The sequence below is a fragment of the Scyliorhinus torazame genome, unplaced genomic scaffold (genome assembly GCF_047496885.1).
Source record: "Scyliorhinus torazame isolate Kashiwa2021f unplaced genomic scaffold, sScyTor2.1 scaffold_85, whole genome shotgun sequence".
NCBI classification, from domain to species: domain Eukaryota; kingdom Metazoa; phylum Chordata; class Chondrichthyes; order Carcharhiniformes; family Scyliorhinidae; genus Scyliorhinus; species Scyliorhinus torazame.
The window spans coordinates 43314-56511 of NW_027307812.1; the positions used below are offsets into that span (position 1 = coordinate 43314).

At 59.9% G+C, this 13198-nt stretch overlaps 1 pseudogene; it reads right to left on the minus strand.

Moving 5' to 3' along the window:
- Positions 1-12460, minus strand: part of LOC140405574 (selenide, water dikinase 3-like) — a 50347-nt pseudogene extending 37887 nt beyond the window's left edge.
- Positions 12461-13198: the final 738 nt, after the last annotated feature.

Below are 13198 nucleotides of genomic sequence, written 5' to 3' on the forward strand. Positions count from 1 at the left end.
TCCCCCCTCCGAATCTCAGCTACCTCCCCCCTCCGAATCTCAGCTACCTCCCCCCTCCGAATCTCAGCTACCTCCCCCCTCCGAATCTCAGCTACCTCCCCCCTCCGAATCTCAGCTACCTCCCCCCTCCGAATCTCAGCTACCTCCCCCCTCCGAATCTCAGCTACCTCCCCCCTCCGAATCTCAGCTACCTCCCCCCTCCGAATCTCAGCTACCTCCCCCCTCCGAATCTCAACTACCTCCCCCCTCCGAATCTCAACTACCTCCCTCCTCCGAATCTCAGCTACCTCCCCCCTCCGAATCTCAGCTCCCCTCCGAATCTCAGCTAACTCCCCCCTCCGAATCTCAGCTCCCCTCCGAATCTGAGCTACCTCCCTCCCCTCCGAATCTCAGCTACCCTCCCCCTCCGAATCTCAGCTATCCTCCCTCCCCTCCGAATCTCAGCTACCCTCCCTCCCCTCCGAATCTCAGCTACCCCCCCTCCGAATCTCAGCTACCTCCCCCCTCCGAATCTCAGCTACCTCCCCCCTCCGAATCTCAGCTACCTCCCCCCTCCGAATCTCAGCTACCTCCCCCCTCCGAATCTCAGCTACCTCCCCCCTCCGAATCTCAGCTACGTCCCTCCCCTCCGAATCTCAGCTACCCTCCCCCCCCAAATCTCAGCTACCTCCACCCTCCGAATCTCAGCTACCCTCCCTCTCCTCCGAATCTCAGCTACCCTCCCCCTCCGAATCTCAGCTACCTCCCCCCTCCGAATCTCAGCTATCTCCCACCTCCGAATCTCAGCTACCTCCCCCTCCGAATCTCAGCTACCCTCCCCCCTCCGAATCTCAGCTACCCTCCCCCCTCCGAATCTCAGCTACCTCCCCCCTCCGAATCTCAGCTACCTCCCCCCTCCGAATCTCAGCTACCTCCCCCCTCCGAATCTCAGCTACCTCCCCCCTCCGAATCTCAGCTACCCTCCCCCCTCCGAATCTCAGCTACCCTCCCCCCTCCGAATCCCAGCTACCTCCCCCCTCCGAATCTCAGCTACCTCCCCCCTCCGAATCTCAGCTACCTCCCCCCTCCGAATCTCAGCTACCCTCCCTCCTCCGAATCTCAGCTACCCTCCCTCCTCCGAATCTCAGCTACCTCCCCCCTCCGAATCTCAGCTACCTCCCCCCTCCGAATCTCAGCTACCCTCCGAATCTCAGGAACCTCCCCCCTCCGAATCTCAGCTACCCTCCCCCCTCCGAATCTCAGCTACCTCCCCCCTCCGAATCTCAGCTACCCTCCCTCCCCTCCGAATCTCAGCTACCTCCCCCCTCCGAATCTCAGCTACCCTCCGAATCTCAGGAACCTCCCCCCTCCGAATCTCAGCTACCTCCCCCCTCCGAATCTGCTACCTCCCCCCTCCGAATCTCAGCTCCCCTCCGAATCTCAGCTACCTCCCCCCTCCGAATCTCAGCTCCCCTCCGAATCTCAGCTACCTCCCCCTCCGAATCTCAGCTACCCTCCCCCCTCCGAATCTCAGCTACCCCCCCGAATCTCAGCTACCCTCCCCCCTCCGAATCTCTGCTTACCCCCCCCCCCGAATCTCAGCTACCCTCCCCCCTCCGAATCTCAGCTACGCCCCCCCGAATCTCAGCTACCTTCCCCCCTCCGAATCTCAGCTACCTCCCCCTCCGAATCACAGCTATCCCCCCCCTCCGAATCTCAGCACCCCTCCGAATCTCAGCTACCTCCCCCCTCCGAATCTCAGCTACCCCCCCCCTCCGAATCTCAGCTACCTCCCCCCTCCGAATCTCAGCTACCTCCCCCCTCCGAATCACAGCTACCTCCCCCCTCCGAATCTCAGCTACCTCCCCCCTCCGAATCTCAGCTACCTCCCCCCTCCGAATCTCAGCTCCCTCCCCCCTCCGAATCTCAGCTCCCCTCCGAATTTCAGCTACCTCCCCCCTCCGAATCTCAGCTCCCCTCCGAATCTCAGCTACCTCCCTCCCCTCCGAATCTCAGCTACCCTCCCCCCTCCGAATCTCAGCTACCACCCCCCTCCGAATCTCAGCTACCTCCCCCCTCCGAATCTCAGCTACCCTCCCCCCCCGAATCTCAGCTATCCTCCCTCCCCTCCGAATCTCAGCTACCCTCCCTCCCCTCCGAATCTCAGCTACCCTCCCTCCCCTCCGAATCTCAGCTACCTCCCCCCTCCGAATCTCAGCTACCTCCCCCCTCCGAATCTCAGCTACCTCCCCCCTCCGAATCTCAGCTACCTCCCCCCTCCGAATCTCAGCTACCTCCCCCCTCCGAATCTCAGCTACATCCCCACTCCGAATCTCAGCTACATCCCCACTCCGAATCTCAGCTACGTCCCTCCCCTCCGAATCTCAGCTACCCTCCCCCCCCCGAATCTCAGCTACCTCCACCCTCCGAATCTCAGCTACCCTCCCTCTCCTCCGAATCTCAGCTACCCTCCCTCCCCTCCGAATCTCAGCTACCCTCCCTCCCCTCCGAATCTCAGCTACCCTCCCCCCCCGAATCTCAGCTATCCTCCCTCCCCTCCGAATCTCAGCTACCCTCCCTCCCCTCCGAATCTCAGCTACCCTCCCTCCCCTCCGAATCTCAGCTACCTCCCCCCTCCGAATCTCAGCTACCTCCCCCCTCCGAATCTCAGCTACCTCCCCCCTCCGAATCTCAGCTACCTCCCCCCTCCGAATCTCAGCTACATCCCCACTCCGAATCTCAGCTACATCCCCACTCCGAATCTCAGCTACATCCCCACTCCGAATCTCAGCTACGTCCCTCCCCTCCGAATCTCAGCTACCCCCCCCCCCGAATCTCAGCTACCTCCACCCTCCGAATCTCAGCTACCCTCCCTCTCCTCCGAATCTCAGCTACCCTCCCTCTCCTCCGAATCTCAGCTACCCTCCCTCTCCTCCGAATCTCAGCTACCTCCCCCTCCGCATCTCAGCTACCCTCCCTCTCCTCCGAATCTCAGCTACCCTCCCTCTCCTCCGAATCTCAGCTACCTCCCCCTCCGCATCTCAGCTACCCTCCCTCCCCTCCGAATCTCAGCTACCCTCCCCCCCGAATCTCAGCTACCTCCACCCTCCGAATCTCAGCTACCCTCCCTCTCCTCCGAATCTCAGCTACCCTCCCCCCTCCGAATCTCAGCTACCCTCCCTCTCCTCCGAATCTCAGCTACCTCCCCCTCCGAATCTCAGCTACCCTCCCTCCCCTCCGAATCTCAGCTACCCTCCCTCCCCTCCGAATCTCAGCTACCCTCCCTCCCCTCCGAATCTCAGCTACCTCCCCCCCTCCGAATCTCAGCTACCCTCCCTCTCCTCCGAATCTCAGCTACCCTCCCCCCTCCGAATCTCAGCTACCCTCCCTCTCCTCCGAATCTCAGCTACCTCCCCCTCCGAATCTCAGCTACCCTCCCTCCCCTCCGAATCTCAGCTACCCTCCCTCCCCTCCGAATCTCAGCTACCTCCCCCCTTCCGAATCTCAGCTACCTCCCCCCCTCCGAATCTCAGCTACCTCCCCCCCTCCGAATCTCAGCTACCTCCCCCCTCCGAATCTCAGCTACCCTCCCCCCTCCGAATCTCAGCAACCCTCCCCCTCCGAATCTCAGCTACCTCCCTCCCCTCCGAATCTCAGCTACCTCCCCCCTCAGAATCTCAGCTACCTCCCCCCTCCGAATCTCAGCTACCTCCCCCCTCCGAATCTCAGCCACCCCCCTCAGAATCTCAGCTACCTCCCCCCTCCGAATCTCAGCTACCTCCCCCCTCCGAATCTCAGCTACCCTCCGAATCTCAGGAACCTCCCCCCTCCGAATCTCAGCTACCCTCCCCCCTCCGAATCTCAGCTACCTCCCCCCTCCGAATCTCAGCTACCCTCCCTCCCCTCCGAATCTCAGCTACCTCCCCCCTCCGAATCTCAGCTACCCTCCGAATCTCAGGAACCTCCCCCCTCCGAATCTCAGCTACCTCCCCCCTCCGAATCTCAGCTACCCTCCCCCCTCCGAATCTCAGCTACCCCCCCCCCCGAATCTCAGCTACCCTCCCCCCTCCGAATCTCAGCTACCCCCCCCCCGAATCTCAGCTACCCTCCCCCTCCGAATCTCAGCTACCTCCCCCTCCGAATCTCAGCTACCCCCCCCTCCGAATCTCAGCTACCTCCGCCCTCCGAATCTCAGCTACCTCCCCCCCCCGAATCTCAGCTACCTCCCCCCTCCGAATCTCAGCTACCTCCCCCCTCCGAATCTCAGCTACCTCCCCCCTCCGAATCTCAGCTACCTCCCCCCTCCGAATCTCAGCTCCCCTCCGAATCTCAGCTACCTCCCCCCTCCGAATCTCAGCTCCCCTCCGAATCTCAGCTACCTCCCTCCCATCCGAATCTCAGCTACCCTCCCCCCTCCGAATCTCAGCTACCTCCCCCCTCCGAATCTCAGCTACCTCCCCCCTCCGAAGCTCAGCTACCCTCCCCCTCCGAATCTCAGCTACCCTCCCCCCCCGAATCTCAGCTATCCTCCCTCCCCTCCGAATCTCAGCTACCCTCCCTCCACTCCGAATCTCAGCTACCTCCCCCTCCGAATCTCAGCTACCTCCCCCCTCCGAATCTCAGCTACCTCCCCCCTCCGAATCTCAGCTACCTCCCCCCTCCGAATCTCAGCTACGTCCCCACTCCGAATCTCAGCTACGTCCCTCCCCTCCGAATCTCAGCTACCCTCCCCCCCCGAATCTCAGCTACCTCCACCCTCCGAATCTCAGCTACCTCCCTCCCATCCGAATCTCAGCTACCCTCCCCCCTCCGAATCTCAGCTACCTCCCCCCTCCGAATCTCAGCTACCTCCCCCCTCCGAAGCTCAGCTACCCTCCCCCTCCGAATCTCAGCTACCCTCCCCCCCCGAATCTCAGCTATCCTCCCTCCCCTCCGAATCTCAGCTACCCTCCCTCCACTCCGAATCTCAGCTACTCCCCCTCCGAATCTCAGCTACCTCCCCCCTCCGAATCTCAGCTACCTCCCCCCTCCGAATCTCAGCTACCTCCCCCCTCCGAATCTCAGCTACGTTCCCACTCCGAATCTCAGCTACGTCCCTCCCCTCCGAATCTCAGCTACCCTCCCCCCCCGAATCTCAGCTACCTCCACCCTCCGAATCTCAGCTACCCTCCCTCTCCTCCGAATCTCAGCTACCCTCCCCCCTCCGAATCTCAGCTACCCTCCCTCCCCTCCGAATCTCAGCTACCTCCCCCCCTCCGAATCTCAGCTACCTCCCCCCCTCCGAATCTCAACTACCTCCCCCCCTCCGAATCTCAGCTACCTCCCCCCCTCCGAATCTCAGCTACCCTCCCCCCTCCGAATCTCAGCTCCCCTCCCCCCTCCGAATCTCAGCTACCTCCCTCCACTCCGAATCTCAGCTACCTCCCCCCTCCGAATCTCAGCTACCTCCCCCCTCCGAATCTCAGCTACCCCCCCCCTCCGAATCTCAGCTACCTCCCCCCTCCGAATCTCAGCTACCTCCCCCCTCCGAATCTCAGCTACCCTCCCCCTCCGAATCTCAGCTACCCTCCCCCCTCCGAATCTCAGCTACCTCCCCCCTCCGAATCTCAGCTACCTCCCCCCTCCGAATCTCAGCTACCTCCCCCCTCCGAATCTCAGCTACCTCCCCCCTCCGAATCTCAGCTACCTCCCTCCCCTCCGAATCTCAGCTACCTCCCCCCTCCGAATCTCAGCTACCTCCCCCCTCCGAATCTCAGCTACCTCCCCCCCCGAATCTCAGCTACCCTCCCCCCTCCGAATCTCAGCTACCTCCCCCCTCCGAATCTCAGCTACCTCCCCCCTCCGAATCTCAGCTACCTCCCCCCTCCGAATCTCAGCTACCCTCCCTCCCCTCCGAATCTCAGCTACCTCCCCCCTCCGAATCTCAGCTACCTCCCCCATCCGAATCTCAGCTCCCCTCCCTCCCCTCCGAATCTCAGCTACCTCCCTCCCCTCCGAATCTCAGCTACCCTCCCTCCCCTCCGAATCTCAGCTACCCTCCCTCCCCTCCGAATCTCAGCTACCTCCCCCCCCTCCGAATCTCAGCTACCTCCCCCCCTCCGAATCTCAGCTGCCCTCCCTCCCCTCCGAATCTCAGCTACCTCCCCCCTCCGAATCTCAGCTACCTCCCCCCTCCGAATCTCAGCTACCTCCCCCCTCCGAATCTCAGCTACCTCCCCCCTCCGAACCTCAGCTACCCTCCGAATCTCAGCTACCCTCCCCTCCGAATCTCAGCTACCCTCCCCCTCATAAATCTCAGCTACCTCCCCCCCCATCCCCCGTAATTCTCAGCTACCTTCCCCTCCCCCCTTCGAATCTCAGGTACCCTCCCCCTCGGAATCTCAGCTACCTCCCCCCTCATAAATCTCAGCTAACCCCCCCACCCCTCAGCTACCTCCCGCCTCCAAATCTCAGCTACCTCCCTCCCCTCCGAATCTCAGCTACCTCCCCCCTCCGAATCTCAGCTACCTCCCGCCTCCGAATCTCAGCTACCCTCCCCCCTCCGAATCTCAGCTACCCCCCCCCCCAAATCTCAGCTACCTCCCTCCCCTCCGAATCTCAGCTACCTCCCCCCTCCGAATCTCAGCTACCCTCCCCCTCCGAATCTCAGCTACCTCCCTCCCCTCCGAATCTCAGCTACCTCCCGCCTCCGAATCTCAGCTACCTCCCGCCTCCGAATCTCAGCTACCCTCCCCCCTCCGAATCTCAGCTACCCCCCCCCCAAATCTCAGCTACCTCCCTCCCCTCCGAATCTCAGCTACCTCCCCCCTCCGAATCTCAGCTACCTCCCGCCTCCGAATCTCAGCTACCCTCCCCCCTCCGAATCTCAGCTACCCCCCCCCTCCAAATCTCAGCTACCTCCCTCCCCTCCGAATCTCAGCTACCTCCCTCCCCTCCGAATCTCAGCTACCTCCCCCCCCCGAATCTCAGCTACCCTCCCCCCTCCGAATCTCAGCTACCTCCCGCCTCCGAATCTCAGCTACCCTCCCCCCTCCGAATCTCAGCTACCCCCCCCCCCGAATCTCAGCTACCTCCCCCCTCCGAATCTCAGCTACCTCCCCCCTCCGAATCTCAGCTACCTCCCCCCTCCGAATCTCAGCTACCTCCCCCCTCCGAATCTCAGCTACCTCCCCCCTCCGAATCTCAGCTACCTAACCCCCGCCCCCTAAATCTCAGTGACCTCCGTTCCGATAAATTCCTGGTGTTGAGAAGAACGAGAGGTGATCTAATTGAGGGGGAGGCCGATTCGGACTGCCTGGTTCTCCTCCTCTTTCCCCAACAGCCCCCCCCCCCCCCCCCAGAGGGATTTTGGACCAGGATTTCGAAGGCACAACAGTGGTTAGCACTGTTGCTTCACAGCTCCAGGGACCCAGGTCCGATTCCCAGCTTGGGTCACTGTCTGTGCGGAGTCTGCACGTTCTCCCCGTGTCGGCGTGGGTTTCCTCCCACAGTCCTACGACGTACAGGTTAGGTGGGGTTACGGGCGTTGGGCGCGGGAGTGGGCCTCGGTAGAATGCCCCTTCAGAGGGCCGGTGTCGACTCCATGGGCCGAATGGCCTCATTCTGCACCACTAGGGATTCTGTGGTTCACTCAGAAGGTTGTGTCAACCTTCCCCCAACCCAGAGCGATCTCAGTCATCGAGTATATGCGGGAGATCGAGGGGTTTGGGGGAATTAAGGACTGCCCCCCCGCCCCGTGGTCATTCGAGAGAGGAAGCCTCACACAGAGGGTTCTAGCCTCACCTTCTCTGTCATTTTCTGACTCACGCTCAGCAGCATCAGCATGTTGTCGCATTCAGTTATGCCCATGGCATAAAGGTCACTTAGCACGTTCGCACAGGCAATTCGCCCCTGCACGAGAGAGAAAACAGAAGCGTCAGGTAACCGGAGCCCGCATCGATAGTGCCATATAACCGGAGCCCGCATCGATAGCTGCCATATAACCGGAGTCCGCATCGATAGCTGCCATATAACCGGAGTCCGCATCGATAGCTGCCATATAACCGGAGCCCGCATCGATAGCTGCCATATAACCGGAGCCCACATCGATAGCTGCCATATAACCGGAGCCCGCATCGATAGTGCCATATAACCGGAGTCCGCATCGATAGCTGCCATATAACCGGAGTCCGCATCGATAGCTGCCATATAACCGGAGCCCACATCGATAGCTGCCATATAACCGGAGCCCGCATCGATAGCTGCCATATAACCGGAGCCCGCATCGATAGCTGCCATATAACCAGAGCCCACATCGATAGTGCCATATAACCGGAGTCCGCATCGATAGCTGCCATATAACCGGAGCCCGCATCGATAGCTGCCATATAACCGGAGCCCACATCGATAGCTGCCATATAACCGGAGCCCGCATCGATAGTGCCATATAACCGGAGTCCGCATCGATAGCTGCCATATAACCGGAGTCCGCATCGATAGCTGCCATATAACCGGAGCCCACATCGATAGCTGCCATATAACCGGAGCCCGCATAGATAGCTGCCATATAACCGGAGCCCGCATCGATAGCTGCCATATAACCAGAGCCCACATCGATAGTGCCATATAACCGGAGTCCGCATCGATAGCTGCCATATAACCGGAGCCCACATCGATAGCTGCCATATAACCGGAGCCCACATCGATAGCTGCCATATAACCGTAGCCCACATCGATAGTGCCATATAACCGGAGTCCGCATCGATAGTGCCATATAACCGGAGCCCACATTGATAGCTGCCATATAACCGGAGCCCACATCGATAGCTGCCATATAACCGGAGCCCACATCGATAGCTGCCATATAACCGGAGCCCACATCGATAGCTGCCATATAACCGGAGCCCACTTCGATAGCTGCCATATAACCGTAGCCCACATCGATAGCTGCCATATAACCGTAGCCCACATCGATAGCTGCCATATAACCGGAGCCCACATCGATAGCTGCCATATAACCAGAGCCCACATCGATAGCTGCCATATAACCGGAGCCCACATCGATAGTGCCATATAACCGGAGCCCACATCGATAGTGCCATATAACCAGAGCCCACATCGATAGCTGCCATATAACCGGAGCCCAGATCGATAGCTGCCATATAACCGGAGCCCACATCGATAGCTGCCATATAACCGGAGCCCACTTCGATAGCTGCCATATAACCGGAGCCCGCATAGATAGCTGCCATATAACCGTAGCCCACATCGATAGTGCCATATAACCAGAGCCCACATCGATAGCTGCCATATAACCAGAGCCCACATCGATAGCTGCCATATAACCAGAGCCCACATCGATAGTGCCATATAACCAGAGCCCACATCGATAGCTGCCATATAACCGGAGCCCAGATCGATAGCTGCCATATAACCGGAGCCCACATCGATAGTGCCATATAACCGGAGCCCACATCGATAGCTGCCATATAACCGGAGCCCACATCGATAGCTGCCATATAACCGGAGCCCACATCGATAGCTGCCATATAACCGGAGCCCGCATCGATAGCTGCCATATAACCAGAGCCCACATCGATAGCTGCCATATAACCGGAGCCCACATCGATAGCTGCCATATAACCGGAGCCCAGATCGATAGCTGCCATATAACCAGAGCCCACATCGATAGCTGCCATATAACCGGAGCCCACTTCGATAGTGCCATATAACCGGAGCCCACATCGATAGCTGCCATATAACCGGAGCCCACATCGATAGCTGCCATATAACCGGAGCCCACTTCGATAGTGCCATATAACCGGAGCCCACATCGATAGCTGCCATATAACCGGAGCCCACATCGATAGTGCCATATAACCGGAGCCCACATCGATAGCTGCCATATAACCAGAGCCCACATCGATAGTGCCATATAACCAGAGCCCACATCGAAAGCTGCCATATAACCGGAGCCCAGATCGATAGCTGCCATATAACCGGAGCCCACATCGATAGCTGCCATATAACCGGAGCCCAGATCGATAGCTGCCATATAACCGGAGCCCGCATAGATAGCTGCCATATAACCGGAGCCCAGATCGATAGCTGCCATATAACCGGAGCCCGCATAGATAGCTGCCATATAACCGGAGCCCAGATCGATAGCTGCCATATAACCGGAGCCCGCATAGATAGCTGCCGTATTGCAGTAACGCTGAGGCGAATGCAGTCGCTAATCAGCTGGCAGTTTCGTGGACTAAATGCTGAGGCCCGTAGGCTGGGCGTCGATGGCAGTTCAAACGGCGTACCTGACGCCGATGGGGCAAGAGGAGCTGGCCATATGGGCCCCCCTCCCTGGTACTGGAGAGTGACGCTCAAATCACGGTCGCCAGACGCTCACTCAGAGTCCCCCCCACCCCCACAAAAACCCCGCGGAGGTGCTCAGAACGTACCATCATGTACGGGTCATCGACTAACGGGTAGAAGAAATCTGTTGTCTGTACGAGCGAGAGGCCCCCATGCCGTAACGGGATCACGCACGAATCCATGCCGATCCCTGGGAAACAAAAGCGAGAGAAACAGAGAGTCACAAACCAACTCCACAAGGTATAGGAACAGGAGGCCAATCAGCCCATCGGCCTCCTCCTGCCATTCTCAGTAAGATCCGATCCAATTGAGCTCGCAACTCCCCTTTCCCGTCTTTGAGGCTCCTCCACCCCCACTCCCCCCCCAAATATCCCTCACCTCCCAGGATTCTGTCTAACGACCTTGAATCAATGAGGCCACAGCTCCCACCGCTCTGTCGAGGGAGAGAATTTCAAACTCTCCCCCCTCCCCACTGAGACACACAATTCCTCCCCATCTTCAACAGGACCCTTTATTCTGTCTCTTCTAGTTCTGAGATGCCCCACGAAGAAACAACATCCTCGTGGCAGCCACCTTGCCCCCCCCCCCCCCCCCGCTAATCGCTCTTCCCCTCCCTCCACCTCTCTCTGCGCCTGGTTTAACCCCCCCCCCCCCCAAGGGAGGGGAGCGTAAAGCTTTGAACTCTGCCCCAGCAATCACATTCGAACCGTCAGAAATCCGGGGGCGACGGGTTACGCGGCCGTTCCGGAGGCCACAAAACCATCGGCAAGAGGGAGTCTAAATGTACCTGGCAGGTAGCCGAGGGAGATGGTGGCGGGGTAGGATGCTCTTTCCGAGGGTTGGTGCAGTGTTTTTTTTTAAATTAAGGGGCAATTTAGCGTGGCCAATCCACCTACCCAGCGCATCGTTGGGTCATGGGGATGAAACCCACGCACAGATAGAAGAATGTGCGGAGTCCACACGGACTGGATCGCACTTAGCCATGACGCCCTTCGCAGGTTGAATAGTCAGCCAGGTCAAACGGAGCTGGCTCAAGAGGCCAAATGCTGCATCGTCGTGAATTCGGACACGTGGAGCGTCAGGTAACTTTTTCTGTTTGTCCTCAGGGTCTTTTTCTGGGGGGGGGGGGGGGGGGGGGGGGGGGGGGGGGTGAATGCTCCAGGCAGGGAGGTGGCTGCTCACAATCAGCTGGAGGCCCCCTGTCCCAAATAGACTCAGACAAGAGGGAGAACAGGGGGTCTCGCTCAGTGATGCCCCCAATAAGTCGAATATTCCCAGCAACGTGACATCTCCCCCTACACCTTGGCCAGTGGGAGCTGACGGGGGAGGAGGTAAAGGAGCAGCAGATGCACCTCCACATGGAACATTCCAGAAGCAGAGATGGAATAAGGTGGAGGGGTAATGCCCCCTTTAAGATCACAACAGGACAAACCCCGCCCCCTTTACCATCAGCGGCCTCTGATTAGCGGATGGGCGCGCCAATCAACAATAGGAACAAGTGATTGGCTGGTCCAGCTGTCCATCAGTCGGCATTCACTCAATACCGGCTCTGATTGGCCACCGTGCCGACCAGAGGCCTGAACCCCCCGCCACCTAGCCATGATTGGCCAATTCCGCTGCCAATCAGCCAAAACCGACCTATAGGATGCTAGCTCCGCTGATTAGCCGCTGTGCCTGTCAGTCAGTCCTCACTGTCCAATGACCGGCCCGAACCAGGCCCCGCCCTGGGTGATTGGCTGGACCTACCAACCAATGGGCGCCCCGCTGATTGGAGACGGGCTGGGAGGGAGCCCCGCCCCCCGCGGGGCCTGGCCGCTCCCCAGGATCCCCGGCCTCGCCTAACTCACCGATCCGCGGCATGACGGTCCCCAGGAACTGGTTCTCGTCCTCGCCTCCTCCCCCGCCGCCAGCGCCGCCCCCGGCATCGGGCTGCGGCTCGGGCCCGAGTCCCTGCAGGAGTTTGAGCAGCACCTCCTGCGGGACTTTGCAACCTCATCCCTTCAGGTCGGAGAGGGCGGTCAGGCGGAAGCCCTTGTCCAGCTCGTGGTCCTCGGGGTCGAAGGAGCGGTAAAAGGCGGCCGCCATGTTGTCCCCCTGCAAGTCCGAGTGGGGCGAAGCCGGACAGTACCGGCCCCTCCCCCTCATTGCGCATGCGCTGCATCGCCCGCCCCGCACTCCTACCGCGCATGCGCCTGCGGGGTACCCCGCCCCCAAACGCGCTGCCCCCGCCCTTCATTCCCACCACGCATGCGCCGCCCCCTCACTCTCACTGCGCATGAACCCCACTCCCCCAGACGTTCACAGCCACTGCGCATGTGCTGCACTCCACGCTTTCCGCCCATTGTGCGTGCTTCCCCGCCTCTCAATGTCGCGCATGCGCTCCGCTCCCTCCCCAGCCGCTCCCTCCCACCGCGCATGCGCTACCTCTCCATCCCGTTGTGCTCGCCTCCTCTCTTCCCCCCCCCCCCCACCACGCACGATTCAAATCCCAACGGCGGCAACCGCCTCTCTCTGCGCCTGCGCGGCTTGCGGCGGACCGAACCATTTTGCGGGGGGGGGGGATACTGACTGCCTCCGGCGGCCATCAATCATCGCTGAACGGGAGAGTGTGAATATGGCCCCGTATGTGCATTCCACAGGTTGTTAACCATGCTGCTGAGATGGGTCAGGGCTGCAGACATGGATGCTGCCCGCAGTGATGGACTGTCACTGCTGTACCACCCCTCCTCTCCACTGGATGGTGCTGTCCGCCTAGCATGCATATTGATGAGGCAATTCTGAATATTAATTACCATCATGAATATTAATGACCCCTCATGAATATGCGCGTGCTGATTATCAGCCGCTCGGGGCCTCCATGTTGCCCCCACAC